The sequence below is a fragment of the Leptodactylus fuscus genome, chromosome 1 (assembly GCF_031893055.1).
Source record: "Leptodactylus fuscus isolate aLepFus1 chromosome 1, aLepFus1.hap2, whole genome shotgun sequence".
Taxonomy (NCBI): domain Eukaryota; kingdom Metazoa; phylum Chordata; class Amphibia; order Anura; family Leptodactylidae; genus Leptodactylus; species Leptodactylus fuscus.
In genome coordinates, this window is record NC_134265.1 from 314,862,069 (window position 1) to 314,887,853 (window position 25,785).

Consider the following 25,785-nt stretch of genomic DNA (forward strand, 5'->3'; position numbering starts at 1 on the left):
TTTGTAGAAAGGGTGATTTTCCAGCTGCTGCAGGCACAGGATGGCCCTCACAATCTTGCCGCGTGGGAGCTTTCCTGCCACATAGAAGGTAAGGAACCGGTGGGCACCAGCCCCTGGGGCAATTTTTTGACTTTGGAGGGATTTAGCCACATAATGCCTGCGACCAACTCCTCGTAAGAACCGAAATCCACTGTATTAGTATGGCGGATGTTGAGAAGGGGTTAATGAAAAGAAATTTATGCATGGCATATAGAAAGCATATGCAACTTTCTCATACATTTTGTGGCTCAATTCATCATGGTTTTCTCTGCTTGTTTTAATACAATGAAATCTTTCTTTAGATACAATACTTCAATAGGTTGACAATCTTTCTAGGTCATATAATAATTACCTATAGAGATTCTGTAATGCCATAACGGTCTACATGCAGTACAACGTTTTTCACATAAAGGGAATGTCTCGTGTAATTATTTATAGCTTCATTAATTACATTTAGTCTATAGAACAGTCTAAATGACTTTTCTCTTTTTTTTTTAAAGTTAGAATTTTTTATTTTATTTTTTTTTTATTTTCTGGGAAGCCATATTGGAGGCAAACATTTCCTTTCTGTATTGTCTTTGTAAAATGTTCAGCAGAGTTTGTATGCTTTATGCTAACATTAATGAATTGGAGTTAAGTATAAAGAGTTACCATAGACTAACTCCTTATCATTTCCTAGATAGTGAACAGCAGCCCAATTGTCCCCGATACCAACAAATGACAAGGAAAATGACTACAAAACCTTATCTGTGTGTATAATGTCAGTATTTTTTCTTTGTTTATATAAGACTCCAACAGTACTTCAGAGCTATTATTATATCCCAAATTCTCTGCATACTCTTCTCCAGTCTACACAGCAAAGCTAACAAATGAACTAAGGAAATAGGTGTCAGCCTATTGTGTCAATTCTAGTGTCAGGATTCTCAATCCTTTAAGGGTAAGTTCACACGGGGTTTTTTGGTCAGGATTTTGAGGCCGTATCCACCTCAAAATCCTGACCAAAAAGATGGCCAGTTCCCTTTTCTGGGAGTCGAAACAAGCGAAGCAAGATGCTCATTTTTTCAGGCGGATTCGCCTCTCGACATCCACCTGAAGACACCCTGTCCCGACTAGGCGCATTCATTTGGGCCTAATCCGGAGCAAAGTGCCTAATCCAGTCGCAGCTACCCTCAGGTTCCGGACCAAAAAACCCCATGTGAACTTACCCTAAGGATACTGTGTCAACTTGGGAAGCTTCTTCAGTTTCATAAGATTCCTGGGTTGGTCCAATTAGCAGCTGACCAGGCCTGTATAAGACCCCTCCCTCCTGACACAAGCACCAACTAATTGTTGTTATATTTGGCTCTGCTTCTGGTTTGTGTTCACATTTGCTTCATACTGACCCTTGGCTTGTTTTCGGATACTTTATTGTCTACCGATTCTGCCTGTGATGTGCCCATTCAGATTTTGACCATTGGCCTGCTTTTGGATATCGCTTCTGTCTTTTGATTTAGTCTCTGACATCCTCTCCTGGTTCTGACCTTCACCTGTACAATTTTTCACCTGCTCCTGGACTGCACAGTAAGTCATTAGCGGGTTTTGTGTTGTATCAGCTTGCACTATCTGTGTTATTGGCACAGACTTCTGTTGGTGACAGTTCAGACTCTCAGGTTCAGCGAAAGTCCATCTGGCCTTGTAACGGGCTCTGGTGAAGCCATCTGGGGGTCTGTCCTGGCTCTCAGTACTGTGCTGATATTAAATAACTGTCTCTATTGCTCGCTGTTATCAGCCAGCTGCTGCTGTTGCTTTTTGTAAGACCTTACATCTAACCATAAGATCTAACAGGAAATTATATTTATTACTTTCTTAAATAATCCCCTAATATTAAAAAAATACATCAATTTTATGTATGGACCCAGCCATAGTCTCAAGATCTATGACAAATTCTATATGGATCATTAACATCATCATTGTGATATTGATATTAAACATGACTCGCTGGTTTATAAATCAATTCAATCTAATAATTTGTCTACACAGTATAATACAAATGTTCCATCTTGGATTGAAACCATGCACTTGTTCCGCTTTTAATTGTTTTCCATTGTGTATGCCTCATAGCCACTGACTAACATGCGGAGCGATAATGACCACAATGATGTTTCCAGTTTATTGTTATTTCTGTACGGTGAATTGAGAACATCTGTCATTACATAACTTAACATTCATCTATTTTTAAATATTGCAATTTGGCAAACCCCCTAATACTGTAAGTATAATATCTCTTTGCATTGGCCAAGTCACAACAGTTACTGAAATTTATTGTGGCATGCAACATAGAATAGATTTTTATAGTGTCTTTCACTTATATCACTGGGGCTGTATTTTTTGTCATGTCTGTGCTCTACCTTTTTGTATTTAAGGGATATCCAGTTTCTAACATTGATGGTCTATCCTTAGGATAAGCGATCAATATTAGATCTGCGGAGGTCCGACACCCAGAACCCCCACAAATGTAATACTGATGGCCTATCCTGAGGATTAAGTACAAAAGGATTGTATACAGCTCACTCACGTTTGGATGTTATCAATCTTCAATAGTTGCAAGTCAGCTGATCTACTTCCTCCTGCACTTTAAGGGAAGATTCCCCTATATTTATTATTTTAATGGCATTCTTGTTGTTCAGACACAAGATGGAATAAAATCTAAGTTTTACTTACAATGACCTGGGATGTCGGATCTTTTACTTCTTTTATCCTTAGGATAAGTCATCAGTGTTAGAAACTGGAGAACCCCTTTAAGCTTTCATGCATAAGGCACTCTTAGAGTTGGGCATTGCCAACTTGCACCCAACTTGGTGCATTGATAGCATACTGTGGCACATCTCATCCTCTGTGCCCTGCTTGCCACTGTTTTGTATAGTGGGTGGAATCTAAGGTGCCAGCGCCCCAGTCTGCTATATTTACTATAACTGACTCCTGAAAACTGGTGTGAGTTATATAAATCTATGCCAGGTCCTGACTGGTGTAGATTTGCAGTCAGGTATACTTACTGTTAGAGTTGCTAAGAGCATCCCTCTCAGTGTCTATCTCTGCAATACAAGAGTAGAGGATGATCTCTGTCTATATGACCGGGGCAGTAATCTCATTTACTCAGACAGGATAAGGCATAGTCTTAAGAGCCTCTAAATGCTGTCGTCCTTACTATACAGTACAGCAGGTCTATGGTCAGTTAGTCTTGGTGGCCATCTCTCGGTGACTACTTTGCGCCACCTTCTCACTGTATCTGGATCTACTCATCTTTAGAGAGATGTGCCACTCACTTCTTTATTTTAATGTAAGTACTTATACAGGGAACACATGTATGCACTAGTATTTATGCAGTTATAGGTCCACCTAAGAACAATACTTGGCACTGCATTAGCACTTACCCCTGTGTTCCAGTCATCCCGATGGAAAATGTCATTGTCAGGATACGGAGTCGCTGCGGTCTCCTTGCTGCGCGGCGTCTCCCTGGGAGACGTGTTAGGAGTTCTATTGGGTGTGCTTAGGTCATTAAGGGTTAATCTTTTCCTTGCCTTCAGTCTCCATGCCATTAGCCATCAGGTGTGTTCTCTGCTGCTATTTAAACCCCACCCAGGCATGGATCCTTGCCAGCCATTCACTTTGGGTTTCCTGGTCCCCCTGCTCAGTCTGTTTCCCTGTCTGTTTGTATTTGGTCTGTTCCTTGGTTATATACCCGACTTGTATTTTTGGCTATCCCTTGTCTTTTGATTCGGTACCTTTATTATATCTCCTGGCTTGACCTCTTGCTCGTCTGACCTCGCCTTCTCTTCTGTGTCTTGCTGGGACTTGTGGTCCTCCCTGGTTCCATGCTGTTTAGTCTTTTGTTTTGCATTGCAGTTACACTGTGCTTTCTGTTTAGGTGTGACCCCGTGACTCCAGTCCCTAGGACTTTCAGGGCCTCCTCTTCCCTTATCCTAGCCACCGGATAGAAGGTTAGGAGCCGTGGTAGGCGCACTTCAATTAGGAAGTGCATTGGTCTGCCTCATCTCAGATATTACAGCATAGTTATAGCCGCAGGGCCTACGACCCCTTTTGTCCTTAGCTGCACAGTGTTGCTTTCCCAGTTGTGTCACTTTGCACTGCCTGACCCTGACTCCAATCCTTACATAATGGCTGGCCCTTACCCTAGGCAGACCGCCCGGCGGTTTAGTATGGATGCCGAACACTCCGTAACTGACCGACTGGACGAACTGTCAAGGCAGGTGCAGGGCATGGCTGGGTTAATTAACCAAGTCTCGCAGCGTCTGGAGGCTTTGCCTGATCCAGCATCAGCCGCTGCAGGTTCTTCTATTCAAACGCCAGTTCTTCCTATATTGAATACCCGTCAGGATCCTAAAATGCTCTTGCCTGACCGTTTTGACGGTAAACCAGACAGATTCCGAACATTTCGGGAATCTTGCCATTTATTTTTTCGTTTTAATTTCCTTTCTTCTGAAGCAGAGCAGGTGGCGCTGGTGGTGTCCCTTCTACGAGGGTCACCACAAGACTGGGCCTTGGCTCTACCTGCTGGAGCTCCTGAATGGAATTCATTAAATAAGTTTTTTCAAACATTAGGTCAGATTTATGATGACCCTAATAGAGTTGCCTTGGCCGAGTCCCATCTGTTGTCTATTCAGCAGGGAGTTAGAACAGCCGAGGACTATTCTACGGAGTTTCATCAGTGGAGCTCGCAGTCAGGGTGGACAGACAGACCTTTGTTAACCCTTTTTAGACAAGGCTTATCTGATTCTGTAAAAGATGCTCTAGTAAGTCATCCAGTCCCTGAAAATCTAGGAGACTTTATGTCCTTGGCTATTTCTATTGATAGGAGGCTTAGGGAAAGGCGTAGAGAGAAATTAAGCAAACCTGGGTCCTCAGCTAAATCCTGGTCTGTCCTTTCGGAACCTATACCTCCTTCTGCTGTTCCTACCTCTTGTTCTATTCCTGAAGAAGAACCAATGATATTGGGGTCCACATCCGCCTCCAGGAGAAAGTATCGCCTAGAAAACGCTCTGTGTCTGTATTGCGGCAAACCTGGACATATCCTGAGAAACTGTCCAACCAGACCTAAACCACCGCCGGGAAATCGCCAATGCCTGAGTGATTGCCGGGAGGGTCACTCAGGCACACAGGTACCTCCTAATAATATTGAGAAATGTTTACTCCCTGCTATTCTTGTTAATGGTAATAAAACTTTTGCATGTCAGGCGATGGTGGATTCAGGTGCCACCATGAACTTCATCAATGAAGTGGTGGCGCAAGCTCTAGGAATTGAATTAATTCCCTTGAAATACCCATTTCAGGTATCTGGAGCAGATCTAACCCCTTTGTCTGAAGGGAAAATCTTAGCCCGTACTGCTGAGGTGCAGTTTTTTGTCGGCAGTTTACATGTTGAAAAAGTGTCATTTTTTGTTATTAAAAAAACTGTCTGCAGACATTATTCTTGGTTTACCCTGGTTGCGTGTACATAATCCAGTGTTTAATTGGGAAACTTCGGAGTTGGTTAGATGGGGAGATTCCTGTACTTCTCATATTAATACTATTTGTACTATCAAAAATGATATCAAAATTCCAGAATTTATTACCGAGTTCAAAGACGTCTGACAAGCTCAGTGCGGAGGCCTTGCCTCCACATCGACCTTATGACTGCGCAATTGATTTGGTTCCTGGAGCTAAACTACCCAAAGGTTGCATTTTTAACCTTTCAGCTCCAGAACGCGAGTCCATGCGCCAGTACATTAAAGAGAGCCTATCTAAAGGACATATCCGACCTTCAGTTTCTCCTGTGGGGGCGGGGTTTTTCTTTGTTGAAAAAAAAGATGGTGGCCTCCGACCTTGTATTGACTACAGGGAATTGAATAAAATTACAGTCAAAGACCAACATCCTCTGCCACTCATCCCGGATCTTTTTAACCAGGTGGTGGGGGCTCGGTGGTTTTCTAAAATTGACCTCCGCGGAGCTTACAACTTGATTCAGATAAGAGACGGGGATGAGTGGAAAACCGCATTTAATACCCCGGAAGGTCATTTTGAATACCTAGTTATGCCTTTTGGTTTGAGCAATGCTCCGGCGGTATTTCAACGTTTTGTGAATGACATTTTTAGGGATCTGTTAGGTAGATATCTAGTAATTTATTCAGATGACATCCTCATATTCTCACCGGACTGGGAGTCACATCAGCAACATGTAAAAGAGGTTCTTCTTAGGCTACGTCAAAACCACCTCTGTGCTAAGTTATCCAAGTGTCAATTTGGAGTCCAGGAGATAGGTTTTTTGGGATACATCCTTACTCCTGGTACCATTGGTATGGATCCCAGAAAGGTATCTGCAGTACTTGAATGGGAGAAACCTACTACCTTAAAAGAAGTTCAAAGGTTTCTAGGTTTCGCCAACTATTACCGAAAATTTATCCGAAATTTTTCTTCTATTGTTAAACCTCTCACCAATTTGACCAAAAAGGGGGCGGATCCTGCCTCCTGGACACCAGAGACGGAGGTAGCGTTCGCCACCTTAAAACAACTTTTTACTTCTGCCCCAGTCCTGGTCCATCCTGATCCTGAATTGCCCTTTATTGTAGAGGTTGACGCTTCAGAAGTAGGTGTAGGAGCGGTCCTGTCTCAGGGCACTGAACCATTTACCAACCTCCAACCTATCGCCTACTTTTCCAGGAGGTTCTCCACTACCGAGGCCAATTATGATGTTGGCAATAGAGAGCTTCTGGCGATTAAGTGGGCCTTTGAAGAGTGGAGACACTTCCTGGAGGGGGCCAGACATAAAATTACTGTACTAACTGACCACAAAAACTTATTATATTTAGACAAGGCAAAAAGATTAAATCCCCGTCAAGCCAGGTGGGCTCTATTTTTCACTAGGTTCCACTTTGTAATTACCTACCGTCCCGGCTCAAAGAATACTAAAGCAGATGCCTTGTCTAGAAGTTTTGGTCTTAGTGGTAGTTCTGATGGGGAACCTGAAAATATACTTGCTCCTGGGGTGGTAGTGGCAGTTTTGACCTCGGATCTTGAAACCCGTATTCTCAACACTCAGGATGCTGCCCCTAGTGCGCTACCACCAGGTAAATTGTTTGTCCCTAGCCACCTCCGCTTGGAGCTCTTAGAGGAGATCCACTCCTCTGTTCTGGCGGGTCATCCAGGCATTGCTGGTACTGGGAATCTGTTATCACGAACGTATTGGTGGCCATCTTGGCAACGAGATGTTAAAAATTTTGTTCATTCTTGCGAGACCTGTGCCAGATCTAAGGTGCCCCATGAACTTCCAGCGGGTCTTTTACATCCACTCCTGCTACCCAATAGACCCTGGTCACACATATCCATGGATTTTATTATCGATCTCCCGTCCTCTAAAGGGAAATCGGTAATTTGGGTTGTAGTAGATCATTTTTCTAAGATGTCCCACTTTGTTGCCTTGAAAAAATTGCCTTCAGCTAAATTGTTGGCCTGGTTGTTTATCCGCCACATTTTACGTCTGCATGGTATTCCTTCAAATGTGGTGTCGGACAGAGGCGTACAGTTTGTGTCCAGGTTTTGGAAAGCCTTTTGTAACAGGTTGGGAGTCTCGCTTTCTTTTTCCTCAGCCTTTCACCCAGAGACTAACGGTCAAACAGAGAGATTGAATCAATCTTTGGAACAGTATTTGAGGTGCTTTGTGTCTGATTGCCAAGATAAATGGAGTGAATATTTGCCCATGGCTGAATTTGCACTAAATAATCATGTCAACTCCTCGACTCGGTCGTCCCCTTTCCACATTAACTATGGAACCAGTGATCGTTCAGGGGGAACTAGAGTATGAGGTGGAACGGGTCATTGATTCACGCAGAGTGCGGAATTCCCTTCAGTTCCTCATACATTGGAAGGGGTATGGACCAGAGGAGCGTGTTTGGGTGGCAGCCAGAGACCTTCACGCTCCTAGATTGGTGGAGAAGTTTTACCGTTCTTACCCTACTAAGCCAGGGGGTCCTCTTGAGGGTCCGGAGGCCCCTCCTCAAAGGGGGGGTACTGTCAGGATACGGAGTCGCCGCGGTCTCCTTGCTGCGCGGCGTCTCCCTGGGAGACGTGTTAGGAGTTCTATTGGGTGTGCTTAGGTCATTAAGGGTTAATCTTTTCCTTGCTCTCAGTCTCCATGCCATTAGCCATCAGGTGTGTTCTCTGCTGCTATTTAAACCCCACCCAGGCATGGATCCTTGCCAGCCATTCACTTTGGGTTTCCTGGTCCCCCTGCTCAGTCTGTTTCCCTGTCTGTTTGTATTTGGTCTGATCCTTGGTTATATACCCGGCTTGTATTTTTGACTATCCCTTGTCTTTTGATTCGGTACCTTTATTATATCTCCTGGCTTGACCTCTTGCTCGTCTGACCTCGCCTTCTCTTCTGTGTCTTGCTGGGACTTGTGGTCCTCCCTGGTTCCATGCTGTTTAGTCTTTTGTTTTGCATTGCAGTTACACTGTGCTTTCTGTTTAGGTGTGACCCCCGTGACTCCAGTCCCTAGGACTTTCAGGGCCTCCTCTTCCCTTATCCTAGCCGCCGGGATAGAAGCGTAAGGAGTCGTGGTAGGTGCACTTCAATTAGGAAGTGCATTGGTCTGCCTCATCTCAGATATTACAGCATAGTTATAGCTGCAGGGCCTACGACCCCTTTTGTCCTTAGCTGCACAGTGTTGCTTTCCCAGTTGTGTCACTTTGCACTGCCTGACCCTGACTCCAATCCTTACAGTCATATTATGGAGGTATTCTTCCCTATTGCTACAAAGGTGAAATTGTAACTTAACACTGCTTAAATCTGGTATCATCTAGAAAATCTATTTTATCAGCATTCACAGTAAACGAAACAGGTACAACTAATAGAGATGAGCGAGTAGTACTCGATCGAGTAGGTGTTCGATCGAATACTACGGTATTCAAAATACTCGTACTCGATCGAACACTACTAGCTGTTTGAAGTTAAGATTCGATGCAGAACCAGCGTTGATTGGTAGAATGCTATACATTGCCAATCAACGCTGGTTCTACTCTTACCTTTAGAAGTCTTCTCCTTGCGCAGCGTCCCCGCGTCCTCTTCCGGCTCTGCATTCACTCTGAACCGACTGCGCATGTCCGCGCGGCTCTGCCTAGGCCCGATCCCTAGCAGAGTGAATTCAAGGCCGGAAGAGGACGCCGGACGCTGTGCAGGGAGAAGAATCCAGCCCGACCCTCACTCATGGACTTGGTAAGTAGAATTTGATCGAATGTTGCGTACCCCTGAAACGAGCATTTCCCATCATAGACTATAATGGGGTTTGAAACCCGTTCGAACAGTCGAACAGTGTGCGGCTGTTCGAATCGGATTTCGAACCTCGAACATTTTAGTGTTTGCTCATCTCCAACAACTAACAAGTTATGCCACATTCAGTCCTGCTAGATATGTACAACCTGTGCATGGTCTGTACAAAAGATGGCTTCCATCTTCTGCGTACAACACGTGTCTTTAATCACAATGGCTGCAGTTAAGTTGTTATCTTTTTATGTGCTTTGGATCACCTTTCTCATGAAAATCGCTACTTCTTTATGCTATTTCCTCCAGTCTTCATCAACTGAAGAAACAGCTGCCAATAATACATTCAACCTTCATGTTAGTAAATGCACCCAAGGACTAGAATCTCTTGGTAGGAAGCAACATCTTGATGTTCTTAACATCTTGTACAGAACTAGTCACATAGAGAAGGTATAAACATTACATACAGGAGCTTTGGGAAAAAAGACATATCACACCGTAAAAAAATGAATCCTTTCTATCATGTAGAAAGAAGAAAACAAACATACAAAAATGTTATCAAAAACATTGAAGCTGGCAAAAATCTGAGCCTTTTCCTCTCGAGATTTCTGTAAATGTAAGCGCATTGTTTTTCTCTCCACACTTGCTGAGTGGGCAGGCTCTCCATGATATGAGATAGGGAAGATATTGGCATATGGTAATGCAGAGTATGAAGATTGCAATGTTGAACACATCTCTGGATATTCTTTTGTTCAATATGTTTTGCAAAATATTTAATTGGTTGCATCGTATATAACCGATAAAATACAATGTACATGACAGGAATAAAGAATGACTACAGTGAAAAAGAAAAACTTCACAGTGCTCTTTGATCCTTATGAACAGTAGTGCAAAAGCCTTTTCCTTTAAAGTTCAGTTGTTTGAGCTGCAAATCTCACCTTGCTCTTGATTCATTACTAATACAAAGTTGTTATTATTGTCTGCCATGAAACAATGGCTTGAAGCCCAGTCACCGGTCACTGTGCCTACCAACCTGCTACCTTATGTTAAAGGGATCCAATCATTGGATTCCTTTCCTAACATGTAGGAATAGCCTTAAGAAAGGCTATTCTTCTCATAACTTTAGAAGTCTTCTCCGTGCCGCTGTTCGGTAGAAATCCCGGTTTTCTTCTTCATGCAAATGAGTTATCTAGCAGCACTGGAGGTACCCCAATGCTGCGGGCATGTGCAGTCGGCTCTGCCTGAGGCCCGATGGAAGAGCTGACTGCGCATGCCTAGAAGTTTAAAACCCACCACCAGAAAAGACGCATGGAGGGAGTTCCCGGCGAAGATAGAGGTGTCGCTGGAGATTTCTCTGCGCTGTTTGAGCACTGTGGACTACCCCCAGTGCTGCGAGAGAACTCATTTGCATACAGAAGAAAACCGGGATTTCTACCGAATGGAGGTGCGGAAAACACATCTAAAGGTAGGAGAAGAATAGCCTTTAGGGGAGAAAAAAAGGAAATTCAATGATTGAATCCCTTTAAAGGGATCCTATCATACCAACGCTTTTTTTTTCACGTTGGAATAGCCTTAAGAAAGGCTATTCTTCTCCTACCTTTCGTTGTCTTCTCTGCACCGCCATTCCGTAGGAAACCCGATTTTTAATGGTATGCAAATGAGTTCTCTTGCAGCACTGGGGGTGGACCTCATCACTCAAACAGCACTGGGGGCATCCCCAATGCTGCGAGAGAACTCTCTCCAGCACCGCCTCCATCTTCGTCAGGAACGTCCTCTTCATCATCTTCTTCCGGTGCAGTATTGTAAGCGGCCATTTTCTCGTGACCTGTGGGCATGCACAGTCTGCTCTGCCCAAGGCCCGAGGCCTAGAAGTCTGAAACCTGCACCGGAAGAAGAGGACGTTGCTGACAAAGATGGAGACGGCACTGGAGAGAGTTCTCTTGCAGCATTGGGGACGCCCCCCGTGCTGTTTGACCGCTGGGGTCCGCCCCCAGTGCTGCGAGAGAACTCATTTGCATACCGTTAAAAACTGTGATTCTTACGGAACCGCAGCACGGAGAAGACAACGAAAAATAGAAGAATAGCCTTTCATAAGGCTATTCCGAAGTGTTACTCAGAAAAAAAAGTGTTTGAAAGATACGATCCCTTTAAAGCTGACAAATCTTTTTTCTCATGTAGGTCTCATGCACACGACTGTAGTTTTTATCTGCAATTGTCATAAAAGAACAACCCATCCATTTCTATGGGCTCATACAAGTGGCTGCATTTTTTGGGGCCGTGTGAAAGGTCTGTAAATTATGAAGCATGTCTTAGTCTTTTTGAAACCTTTCACTCCTTACTCACACCCAAGGTGCAGACGCCATTCACAGACCTTAGTGCTGATGACCTGGCCATGTATTTCCATGATAAAATTGATAAGATCCGTCAGGAAATTACTGCCCAAGCCCCAGGTGGCATTGACTCCCACACCTACGATAGTACTGATCCCCTCACCAGCCGCACTTTAGACTGTCCATTCTCATCTTTTGAACCTGTCACAGAAGAGGAAGTCTCCCAGCTACTTTCTTCATCTTGCCCCACAACCTGCAGTAGTGACCCCTTCCCCTCACACCTTCTCCAATCTCTGTCCCCTGCTGTCACTACTTACCTTACTAAAATATTTAACCTCTCTCTCTCTTCTGGAATCTTTCCATCCTCCTTCAAGCATGCTGTTATAATCCCGCTACTGAAAAAACCCTCCCTGGACCCATCCTGTGCTGCTAACTATCGACCCGTCTCTAACCTCCCCTTCATCTCTAAACTTTTGGAATGCCTGGTTTATTCTCGGTTAATCCGTTATCTCTCTGCTAACTCTCTGCTTGACCCCTTACAATCTGGTTTCCGCGCTCTGCACTCTACTGAAACAGCTCTCACAAAAGTCTCTAATGATCTACTAAAGGCTAAATCCAATGGTGACTTCTCTCTTCTTATTCTTCTGGACCTCTCTGCAGCTTTTGACACTGTTGACCATCAACTTCTCCTCACTATGCTCCGCTCAGTCGGCCTCAATGACACTGCGCTCTCCTGGTTCTCCTCTTATCTCTCAGACCGCACTTTCAGTGTATCATTTGCGGGCTCTGTTTCCTCCCCTCTTTCCCTTGCTGTTGGGGTTCCTCAGGGCTCGGTCCTCGGCCCCCTGCTCTTTTCTCTCTACACAGCCCCCATTGGACAAACCATCGCCAGATTTGGCTTCAGGTACCATCTTTATGCTGATGACACCCAATTATACACATCTTCCCGTGACATCACCCCTGCACTCATACAGAACACCAGTGACTGTCTCTCTGCTGTCTCTAATATCATGTCCTCGCTCTATCTGAAACTAAATCTCTCTAAGACTGAACTATTACTGTTTCCACCATCTAACAGATCTGTCCCTGATATATCCATTGCAGTCTCAGGCCTTACTATAACTCCTAGGCAGCATGCCCGCTGCCTTGGGGTCATATTTGACGCAGACCTTTCCTTCACCCCTCATATTGAATCACTCGCACGTTCATGTCACCTCCACCTCAAAAACATCTCCAGAATACGCCCTTTCCTTACCAGAGATACACTAAAGACACTTATTGTCTCTCTGATTCATTCTCGCCTTGACTACTGTAATTCCTTACTAATCGGTCTTCCCCTCACTAAACTCTCTCCTCTACAATCTATTCTGAATGCAGCAGCCAGGCTCATCTATCAGGCTAGATGCTACAGCGATGCCTCCGGTCTGTGCCAGTCACTACATTGGCTGCCTATTCATTATAGAATAAAATATAAAGTTATTACTCTCATCCACAAGGCTCTCCATAATGCCACACCTCCCTACATTTCTTCCCTCATCTCTGTCTACCGCCCAACCCGTGCTCTCCGCTCACTCAATGACCTAACACTTACATCCTCTATTATCAGAACCTCCCATTCTCGTATACAAGACTTCTCCCGAGCTGCACCACTTCTCTGGAATGCTCTACCCCGGACAATAAGATTAACTCCCAACTTCTACAGTTTCAAACGCAAACTAAAGACGCATCTTTTCAGACAAGCCTATCACAATTCCTAATGCACAAAATTGTCTGAACACTGTATAAGCAATGCCGCCCCTGCTACCTCTTGTGTCACCCCCTCTACCTCATAGATTGTAAGCTCTTTTGAGCAGGGTCCTCAGTCCCATTGTGTGAAATGACGTTCTTTGTTATGTATGTCTGTATCTGAACCCTATAAATTGTACAGCGCTGCGGAATATGTTGGCGCTATATAAATAAAATGTATTATTATTAGTCTTGGCCACATTGATGTTTTGGACAAGGCCATCTACAGGCAGGTTGAAATTGCAGATAATCTATCGGTGCACATCCATTTATTTCTCTCACTTGTATAGCGCCATCATATTCTGCAGTGCTTCATAGAGATATTGTCAATGTTGTCCCTAGTAGGACAGCACAATCTAAATTCCCTAACTTGTAGGAAACCAGAATACTCTGAGGAAACCATGCTAACACAGGGAGAACATACAAACTCCTTGTCCTTTGTTTCGGACCTAGGATTCCAGTGCTGCAAGGCATCAGTGCTAACCACTGAGTCACCATGCTGCCCAAAGACTTGTGTCCATAGCTTCACCACAATTGTGTATGGTGGCTAAGCAATGAAGGGAAAATAGAGTTTGGAATATAATGTGACCTATTTCAGAGGGTTTGGTCTAGCAAGTGACAAGAGTATTAACCTTTCATGTCTTTTTGCATATCTGCAAATATGGAAGACTATGGATGCACTAAAGACCATATTTGCAAACGGTGCATCAGATGCAGATGACATACTGAACAACTATGAAATGTAAATGCGGATGGGTTAATCCCCAAATTGTGGGCGGTATATTTTATAAGGTCATGTGCAGAAGCCCTTAGGGAGCCTTCACACGGAGTATAGTGCATAAAAACCAGCTCACATTGACTTGAATGGGTGCCGTCATACGAGCGCTCCCCATTGAAATCAATGGGAGGCTTTTTTCCCTATTGCTTTCAATGTGATACGTGTAAAAAACCTCTGTGGTCAACTCACTATCACATAGCATAGACTGCTAGCTTGAATCAGTTCCAAGGCTGCTGCAATTACAGACCACATAAGTACCTGCTATAGACACACAAACAAAAAAATTTGCTATGTGGGTAAATAATTCAATGTTGCTACTACTGGGACCCGTATGTCTTCTTGTAGGCTGAGGCCCCACATTGTGGAAACGCACCTTTTCTGTTGCAGATTTTGCTGCATTTTTTTTGAGCCAAAGCTAATAATAATAATAATAATAATAATAATAATATAATGGCTTTAAAAGGAATGGGAAATATATAGAAAGTTCTTATACTCCTGCTTTCTGCTCAATCCAGTCCTCGCTCGTAAAAACGTAGCAAAATCTGCAACAAAAAAAGCTGCGTTTCCGCAAAGAGAAAGTACAGTGCTTAAGTAATTCAAGTCCTTATTAAAAAGTATGATGCTAATAAACAGCATAAAGTACTTATTTAGACTTCAATGTACACACTAAAGCGCAGACCCAAACAGGTTTTTAAGTGCATCACTAAAGGTACAGTACATAGTAGTGTTAAATGTTCATTAAAAAGTATAGGTAAAATGGTTTTGAGGCTTTGAAGTTAGAATTACAACAATCATTTATGACAATGCAGCTAATAGGTTGCAGAAATCTGAAATAAATCAGCCATATTTTAAGAACATAATGCAATTTCCCACTGTGGGGGGCTAATAATATCTTATGAAAAATTGTGTATAGAGGTGGGGGTTGAGATGGTTCTATCTGTCCATCTCTCTCTCCCAGAGAGATGCAGTTTGGATCTTGTCAGACTGGTTATGCAAGACACTATGCACTGTGCTATCTTACAAAGAAACTAATTAAAATGGAGACAGATCGTCTGGAATCAGGGGCATTGTTAGGAAAGGATCAAAGACCAAAGACCCTTCCAAAGATAAAGGGACAAGAGAAGGGTAATTAAGCTAATTGTCTCCAACAAGGATGTCTATTGTCTTTAGAATACCATGAGATAGACATCTAGGATGTGTATTTGAGACATGTGCTGATGGCTGCCATTTTGATTGATACATGCGGCTACCATGTGCTCACAAGACTCCATTTTAGAGTAAAGCCAGCCTTCAGGGGTGTGTGTCCTCTCTCCAGTTTCTTATCCAATAGATATGCATCAGGGCTATTGTTACAAACTTCTCCACCAATAGATGTAAGCTAATTCTACTAGCCAATCCTGTTCTGTCTATGCCATGTGATATATACTTTGTTCTAGCCACCATTAAAGTAGAATCCATTTTGATACACGACCACCATGTGTCTCTGTTGATTCTCCGGGCTAAAGATGGCGGCAGCCGATCTTGGCCTGTTAATTAATTTTCCTTTACAGACAGCATATCTCTGGGGTATTATGATTTGACCTCGACACCGCCCACCACTTTGTATATGCCGATCCTATGCAGACCAGTGTGTACATAGACTGCAAAGGAACCCTGTACGTAAGGTGGTATTTATACAGGGCGTGGCATTTCTCTGACAATTCTGTCTCTTGACAGCCAGAGACATCTAATATTCTGTCAGATATAAGTATATGGGCTTACCCACATGTCTACTTTCAGTGGACGTGTGATGTCTATTGAAATCGCAGACTATATCCACACCCATTGATATTAATGGGTGCATACAAACCATGGACAATACAGGTCATGTACTAATAAGCTTGTAAATATATGAAATGAAAATATTGGACTCTAACCCTAATGGTACTCCATTGATGAAACTCTTTCTATGTATGCTGTTTTTGGAAGATAGAAGCTGTGCTTTTCTAATCTTATACAACCCCTTTAACATCTTCCCTTCTTTTACGAAGGAAGTTGCAACAGTATAAACAACCACAAAACCGCCACACAACTGTGAAGAGATTTCTGTATTTATGGCAATGTATGGGCTTAAATTTCTATATTGTAGTTCTGTAAAAAAAATTTTTTTTTAATAAAAAGGGTCTGTGTGTAATAACCTCATGGGGCATTACTGCAGATGGGTAAAGGAATAGCAGCATATGGCCAAGATAGAAAATCATCTGAATTTTCTTTCTTGTGGACCTTCTCCCCTTACACATCTGTAATGTATCCCTTCTGGTGAAGTCTCACTAAATAATTATTATTAGACTTCCATGCAGCGGCTCATCACAACTTACACGTAGGATAACATAACCTATAAGCCTGCATGTTGTTGTAATGCGTCTTATGGCTGTAAATTGTTCACAGCTTTATTGTTCACGTGGGCAAATAAATCAAAAGCTAATAGATTAGAAGGTTCTGTTCAGCCTTCAGGGCTACAGATAATATGAACACCCTATTTTTTTATGATTATTATTATTTATTTATTTATATTCTATTTTATTTTTAATTTCTTTATTTTTTATTTATGCTTTGATTTTTTTTTTTTTGTGCTTATTTTATGATTATTTAGTATGTAACAGACTTTTTCTATTCCTTTAAGCAATTCACTGGCAATATAATTTTTGTTGTTGCTTGGTTAAAGAGGCTGGACTCACTGAGATCAACTGATGGCTAGGTTGTGATCAGAGGGTTGTGCAGATGGGACAACCCCTTTCATGTAAGATAAGATAAGATAAGATAAGATAATCCTTTAATAGTCCCACAGTGGGGAAATTTCAGTATTTTACAGCAGCATAGTAATACAGATACAGGATAATACACAGTAATATATTACAGATGTAGACATATATATGCTGAGTAGAGAAGATATGAGGAGTCCATAGCAGCTAAGGAAGAGAAGAAAGAAAGAAGGAAGGAAGACTTCATAGTCATAATCATTAGTTCTCTGTGCAGAGTGATTTTCGCTTGGTCTGATGTAGATTATACAGCCTGGTCGCGGTTAGCGATAGCGCTCCTTCTCACACTTGAGATGAAGTAGACGGTCACTTACAGTGCTGCCAAGTCCCATCAAGGTCCCATACATGGGTGGGATTTGTTCTCCCGCATGGAGCTCACTACGGACAGTATCCCTCTGTCACCCACCACCTGTACTGGGTCCAGGGGCTCCCCAGAACAGAGCTGGCCCTTCTGATCAGCCTGTCAAGTCTATTAATGTCCCAGGTTGATATACTGTTCTCCCAGCAGGCTACACCGAAAAAGATGGCTGAAGCAACCACAGAGTTGAAGAAGGCCCTAAGAAGTGGCCCCTGGACTCCGAAGACCCTCAGCCTCCAGGGGCTACTGAAGGCTGTAAGAATGTCTGCTAAATAAAGGATCAAAATTGAGACTCATTGGTACTGTTTAATGAACTAACTTGAAAGGTGATGACAAATAGCAAGCTTCATGATTAACAACAACTCCACTCAAACAGGGAGATTCAGGACCTCTGCTCTCATGAGTTGTAGGGGGCCCAAGATCTGAACACTTACACATCCAGCAGATTCCCCTCTACACTGGGAAGGTAATAACTATCTGAATTGACTTTAAACATCCATCTTTATTAGAGATGAGCGAACAGTGTTCTATCGAACTCATGTTCGATCGGATATTAGGCTGTTCGGCATGTTCGAATCGAATCGAACACCGCGTGGTAAAGTGCGCCATTACTCGATTCCCCTCCCACCTTCCCTGGCGCCTTTTTTGCTCCAATAACAGCGCAGGGTAGGTGGGACAGGAACTACGACACCGGTGACGTTGAAAAAAGTAGGCAAAACCCATTGGCTGCCGAAAACATGTGACCTCTAATTTAAAAGAACAGCGCCGCCCAGCTTCGCGTCATTCTGAGCTTGCAATTCACCGAGGACGGAGGTTTCCGTCCAGCTAGCTAGGGCTTAGATTCTGGGTAGGCAGGGACAGGCTAGGATAGGAAGGAGAAGACAACCAACAGCTCTTGTAAGAGCTAAATTCCAGGGAGAAGCTTGTCAGTGTAACGTGGCACTGACGGGCTCAATCGCCGCAACCCAGCTTTCCCAGGATCCTGAATGGAATACACTGTCAGTGTATTCCCGTATACCCGATATATACCCCGATACCCGTTCCAACGGTGTGCCCCCCCACCTTCACCCCAGAAATACCCTGCAAGTCCCCTAGCAATAGAATTGGGGCTATATACACCCACAATTTTTACTACTGGTATACAGTGCCATTGTCTGACTGGGAATTCAAAGAATATATTGGGAATACAAATACCCTCATTTCTTGCTACTGCCATATAGTGCCAGTTTCTGACTGGTAATTCAAAGAATATATTGGGGTTACGTGCACCCACAATTTTTACTACTGGTATACAGTGCCATTGTCTGACTGGGAATTCAAAGAGTATATTGGGAATACAAATACCCTCATTTCTTGCTACTGCCATATAGTGCCAGTTTCTGACTGGGAATTCAAAGAATATATTGGGGTTACGTGCACCCACAATTTTTACTACTGGTATACAGTGCCATTGTCTGACTGGGAATTCAAAGAATATATTGGGGTTATAAATACCCTCATTTCTTGCTACTGCCATATAGTGCCAGTTTCTGACTGGTAATTCAAAGAATATATTGGGGTTACGTGCACCCACAATTTTTACTACTGGTATACAGTGCCATTGTCTGACTGGGAATTCAAAGAATATATTGGGAATACAAATACCCTCATTTCTTGCTACTGCCATATAGTGCCAGTTTCTGACTGGGAATTCAAAGAATATATTGGGGTTACGTGCACCCACAATTTTTACTACTGGTATACAGTGCCATTGTCTGACTGGGAATTCAAAGAATATATTGGGGTTATAAATACCCTCATTTCTTGCTACTGCCATATAGTGCCAGTTTCTGACTGGTAATTCAAAGAATATATTGGGGTTACGTGCACCCACAATTTTTACTACTGGTATACAGTGCCATTGTCTGACTGGGAATTCAAAGAGTATATTGGGAATACAAATACCCTCATTTCTTGCTACTGCCATATAGTGCCAGTTTCTGACTGGGAATTCAAAGAATATATTGGGGTTACGTGCACCCACAATTTTTACTACTGGTATACAGTGCCATTGTCTGACTGGGAATTCAAAGAATATATTGGGGTTATAAATACCCTCATTTCTTGCTACTGCCATATAGTGCCAGTTTCTGACTGGTAATTCAAAGAATATATTGGGGTTACGTGCACCCACAATTTTTACTACTGGTATACAGTGCCATTGTCTGACTGGGAATTCAAAGAGTATATTGGGAATACAAATACCCTCATTTCTTGCTACTGCCATATAGTGCCAGTTTCTGACTGGTAATTCAAAGAATATATTGGGGTTACGTGCACCCACAATTTTTACTACTGGTATACAGTGCCATTGTCTGACTGGGAATTCAAAGAATATATTGGGGTTATAAATACCCTCATTTCTTGCTACTGCCATATAGTGCCAGTTTCTGACTGGTAATTCAAAGAATATATTGGGGTTACGTGCACCCACAATTTTTACTACTGGTATACAGTGCCATTGTCTGACTGGGAATTCAAAGAGTATATTGGGAATACAAATACCCTCATTTCTTGCTACTGCCATATAGTGCCAGTGTCTGACTGGGAATTCAAAGAATATATTGGGGTTACGTGCACCCACAATTTTTACTACTGGTATACAGTGCCATTGTCTGACTGGGAATTCAAAGAATATATTGGGGTTATAAATACCCTCATTTCTTGCTACTGCCATATAGTGCCAGTTTCTGACTGGTAATTCAAAGAATATATTGGGGTTACGTGCACCCACAATTTTTACTACTGGTATACAGTGCCATTGTCTGACTGGGAATTCAAAGAGTATATTGGGAATACAAATACCCTCATTTCTTGCTACTGCCATATAGTGCCAGTTTCTGACTGGGAATTCAAAGAATATATTGGGGTTACGTGCACCCACAATTTTTACTACTGGTATACAGTGCCATTGTCTGACTGGGAATTCAAAGAATATATTGGGGTTATAAATACCCTCATTTCTTGCTACTGCCATATAGTGCCAGTTTCTGACTGGTAATTCAAAGAATATATTGGGGTTACGTGCACCCACAATTTTTACTACTGGTATACAGTGCCATTGTCTGACTGGGAATTCAAAGAATATATTGGGGTTATAAATACCCTCATTTCTTGCTACTGCCATATAGTGCCAGTTTCTGACTGGTAATTCAAAGAATATATTGGGGTTACGTGCACCCACAATTTTTACTACTGGTATACAGTGCCATTGTCTGACTGGGAATTCAAAGAGTATATTGGGAATACAAATACCCTCATTTCTTGCTACTGCCATATAGTGCCAGTGTCTGACTGGGAATTCAAAGAATATATTGGGGTTACGTGCACCCACAATTTTTACTACTGGTATACAGTGCCATTGTCTGACTGGGAATTCAAAGAGTATATTGGGAATACAAATACCCTCATTTCTTGCTACTGCCATATAGTGCCAGTGTCTGACTGGGAATTCAAAGAATATATTGGGGTTACGTGCACCCACAATTTTTACTACTGGTATACAGTGCCAATTTCTAACTAGGAATTCAAAATGCGCAAGGCTCCCGGAAAGGGACGTGGACGAGGCCGTGGGCGAGGTCGGGGGAATGGTTCTGGGGAGCAAGGTAGCAGTGAAGCCACAGGGCGTCCCGTGCCTACTCCTGTGGGGCAGCAAGCATTGCGCCACTCCACAGTGCCAGGGTTGCTTGCCACATTAACTAAACTGCAGGGTACAAACCTTAGTAGGCCCGAGAACCAGGAACAGGTCTTGCAATGGCTGTCAGAGAACGCTTACAGCACATTGTCCAGCAGCCAGTCAGACTCTGCCTCCTCTCCTCCTATTACCCAACAGTCTTGTCTTCCTTCCTCCCAAAATTCCGAAGCTTTACAGAACAATAACCCAAACTGTCCCTGCTCCCCAGAGCTGTTCTCCGCTCCTTTCATTGTCCCTCAACCTGCCTCTCCACGTCACGATTCCACGAACCTAACAGAGGAGCATCTGTGTCCAGATGCTCAAACACTAGAGTCTCCTCCATCTCCGTTCGATTTGGTGGTGGATGACCAGCAACCCACCCTCATCGACGATGATGTGACGCAGTTGCCGTCAGGGCATCCAGTTGACTGGCGCATTGTGCGGGAGGAGGAGATGAGACAGGAGTTGGAAGAGGAAGTGGTGGATGATGAGGACACTGACCCGACCTGGACAGGGGGGATGTCAAGCGGGGAAAGTAGTGTGGATGTTGAGGCAGGTGCAGCACCAAAAAGGGTAGCTAGAGGCAGAGGCAGAGGTCAGCAGCTTAGGCGAAGCCAGGCCACACCCGGAATCTCCCAAGATGTTCCAGTTCGTACCCAGCCCCAAAAAACTCCCACCTCGAGGGCACGTTTCTCGAAGGTGTGGAGTTTTTTCAAGGAATGCGCCGAGGACAGATATAGTGTTGTCTGCACAATTTGCCTCTCGAAATTGATTAGGGGCTCTGAGAAGAGCAACCTGTCCACCACTTCAATGCGCCGTCATTTGGAATCCAAGCACTGGAATCAGTGGCAGGCAGCAACGGCAGGACAAAGGCCGCCTGCCGTTCACGCCACTGCCACTGCCTCTGCCTCTGCCACTGCCACTGCTGACTGTGCTGGCGATGCACTCCAGAGGACGAGCCAGGACACCACTTCATCTGCCTCCGCCACTTTGTTGACTTCTACCTCATCCTCCCCTGGTCCTGTCTTATCTCCTTCTCCTGCACCATCAAAGGCACCATCAGGCGTTTCTTTACAACAACCCACCATCTCTCAGACATTGGAGCGGCGGCAGAAATACACTGCTAACCACCCACACGCGCAAGCCTTGAACGCCAACATCGCTAAACTGCTGGCCCAGGAGATGTTGGCGTTCCGGCTTGTTGAAACTCCCGCCTTCCTGGACCTGATGGCAACTGCGGCACCTCGCTATGCCGTCCCTAGCCGTCACTACTTCTCCCGGTGTGCCGTCCCCGCCTTGCACCAGCACGTGTCACTCAACATCAGGCGGGCCCTTAGTTCCGCGCTTTGCACAAAGGTCCACTTGACCACCGACGCGTGGACAAGTGCATGCGGACAGGGACGCTACATTTCACTGACGGCACACTGGGTAAATGTAGTTGAGGCTGGGACTGCTTCCCAAACTGGCCCGGTGTACCTCGTCTCCCCGCCTAACATTCCTGGCAGGGACACGAGAAGAACACCCCCCTCCTCCTCCTCCTCTACCGCCTCCTCCTCCGCCTCCTCCTCCGCCACCGCCTCCTCCTCCGCTGTTAGATTGACCCCAGCTACGAGTTGGAAACGTTGCAGCACTGGCGTTGGTAGACGTCAGCAGGCTGTGCTGAAGCTGATCAGCTTGGGGGACAGACAGCACACTGCCTCCGAGGTGAGGGATGCCCTCCTCGATGAGACGGCAATATGGTTTGAGCCGCTGCACCTGGGCCCAGGCATGGTCGTTTGTGATAACGGCCGGAACCTGGTAGCAGCTCTGGAGCTTGCCGGACTCCAACATGTTCCATGCCTGGCCCACGTCTTCAACCTAGTGGTGCAACGTTTCCTAAAGAGCTACCCCAATGTTCCAGAGCTACTGGTGAAAGTGCGGCGCATGTGCGCCCACTTTCGCAAGTCGACAGTAGCCGCTGCTAGCTTAAAATCTCTCCAGCAACGCCTGCATGTGCCACAACACCGGCTTTTGTGCGACGTCCCCACACGCTGGAACTCAACGTTTCAGATGTTGAATAGAGTGGTTGAGCAGCAGAGACCTTTGATGGAATACCAGCTACAAAACCCTAGGGTGCCACAAAGTCAGCTGCCTCAGTTTCACATCCATGAGTGGCCATGGATGAGAGACCTTTGTGACATCCTACGGGTCTTTGAGGAGTCCACAAGGAGGGTGAGCTCTGAGGATGCGATGGTGAGCCTTACAATCCCGCTCTTGTGTGTTCTGAGAGAATCCCTGATTGACATCAGGGATAACTCAGATCACACAGAGGAGTTAGGGATAGCATCCGATCCGTCACAGCTGGAGAGTAGGTCCACACATCTGTCCGCTTCACTGCGTTTAATGGAGGAGGAGGAGGAGGAGGAGGAGGAGGAAGAAGAGTTGTCCGATGATGTGATGGTGATACAGGAGGCTTCCGGGCAACTTCGAATCGTCCCATTGTTGCAGCGCGGATGGGTAGACATGGAGGATGAGGAGGAAATGGAGATTGAACTTTCCGGTGGGGCCAGAGGAGTCATGCCAACTAACACTGTGGCAGACATGGCTGAGTTCATGTTGGGGTGCTTTACAACCGACAAGCGTATTGTCAAAATCATGGAGGACAACCAGTACTGGATCTTTGCTATCCTTGACCCCCGGTATAAAAACAACATCTCGTCTTTTATTCCGGTAGAGGGGAGGGCCAATCGCATCAATGCTTGCCACAGGCAATTGGTGCAGAATATGATGGAGATGTTTCCAGCATGTGACAGTGGCGGCAGGGAGGGCAGTTCCTCCAGTAGGCAACCAAGTTCTCACCGGTCCACACAAACGAGGGGCACACTGTCTAAGGTCTGGGACACCTTGATGGCACCCCCTCGCCAAAGTGCCGCCACGGAGGGTCCTAGTGTCACCAGGCGTGAGAAGTATAGGCGCATGTTGCGGGAATACCTTTCCGACCACAGCCCTGTCCTCTCCGACCCCTCTGCGCCCTACACGTATTGGGTGTCGAAGTTGGACCTGTGGCTTGAACTTGCCCTATATGCCTTGGAGGTGCTGTCCTGTCCTGCCGCCAGCGTCCTATCTGAGAGGGTGTTCAGTGCAGCCGGTGGCATCATCACTGACAAGCGCACCCGTCTGTCAGCTGAGAGTGCCGACCGGCTCACTTTGATAAAAATGAACCACCACTGGATAGAGCCTTCATTTTTGTGCCCACCTGTGTAAAGCACCCCAACATGAAACTCCATGTCTGTACTCAACCTCTCCAATTCCTCCGCATCCTCATACTCATCCACCATAAGCGTTGCACAATTCTGCTAATACTAGGCTCCCTCCAACATGATTTCCCCCAACTCTGCTGGTTAGAGGCTCCCTCCACCCTGATTTCCACCAACTCTGCTGGTTAGAGGCTCCCTCCACCCTGCTTTCCCACAACTCTGCTGGTTAGAGGCTCCTTCCACCATGAATTTGCCCAAACTGGGCTGTTTAGAGGCTCCCTCCACCATGAATTGGTCCAAACTGGGCTGGTTAGAGGCTCCCTCCACCATTAATTGGTCCAAACTGGGCTGGTTAGAGGCTCCCTCCACCATGAATTTGCCCAAACTGGGCTGTTTAGAGGCTCCCTCCACCATGAATTTGCCCAAACTGGGCTGTTTAGAGGCTCCCTCCACCATGAATTGGTCCAAACTGGGTTTTTTAGAGGCTCCCTCCACCATGAATTGGTCCAAACTGGGGTGGTTAGAGGCTCCCTCCACCATTAATTGGTCCAAACTGGGCTGGTTAGAGGCTCCCTCCACCATGAATTGGTCCAAACTGGGCTGGTTAGAGGCTCCCTCCACCATGAATTGGTCCAAACTGGGGTGGTTAGAGGCTCCCTCCACCATTAATTGGTCCAAACTGGGCTGGTTAGAGGCTCCCTCCACCATTAATTGGTCCAAACTGGGCTGGTTAGAGGCTCCCTCCACCATGAATTTGCCCAAACTGGGCTGTTTAGAGGCTCCCTCCACCATTAATTGGTCCAAACTGGGCTGGTTAGAGGCTCCCTCCACAATTAATTGGTCCAAACTGGGCTAATTAGAGGCTCCCTCCACCATGAATTGGTCCAAACTGGGTTTTTTAGAGGCTCCCTCCACCATGAATTTGCCCAAACTGGGCTGTTTAGAGGCTCCCTCCACCATGAATTGGTCCAAACTGGGCTGGTTAGAGGCTCCCTCCACCATGAATTTCCCAAAACTTGGCTGTTTAGAGGCTCCCTCCACCATTAATTGGTCCAAACTGGGCTGGTTAGAGGCTCCCTCCACCATGAATTGGTCCAAACTGGGGTTTTTAGAGGCTCCCTCCACCATGAATTGGTCCAAACTTGGCTGTTTAGAGGCTCCCTCCACCATGAATTGGTCCAAACTGGGGTGGTTAGAGGCTCCCTCCACCATTAATTGGTCCAAACTGGGCTGGTTAGAGGCTCCCTCCACCATTAATTGGTCCAAACTGGGCTGGTTAGAGGCTCCCTCCACCATGAATTTGCCCAAACTGGGCTGTTTAGAGGCTCCCTCCACCATGAATTTGCCCAAACTGGGCTGGTTAGAGGCTCCCTCCACCATGAATTGGTCCAAACGGGTTTTTAGAGGCTCCCTTCACCATGAATTGGTCCAAACTTGGCTGTTTAGAGGCTCCCTCCACC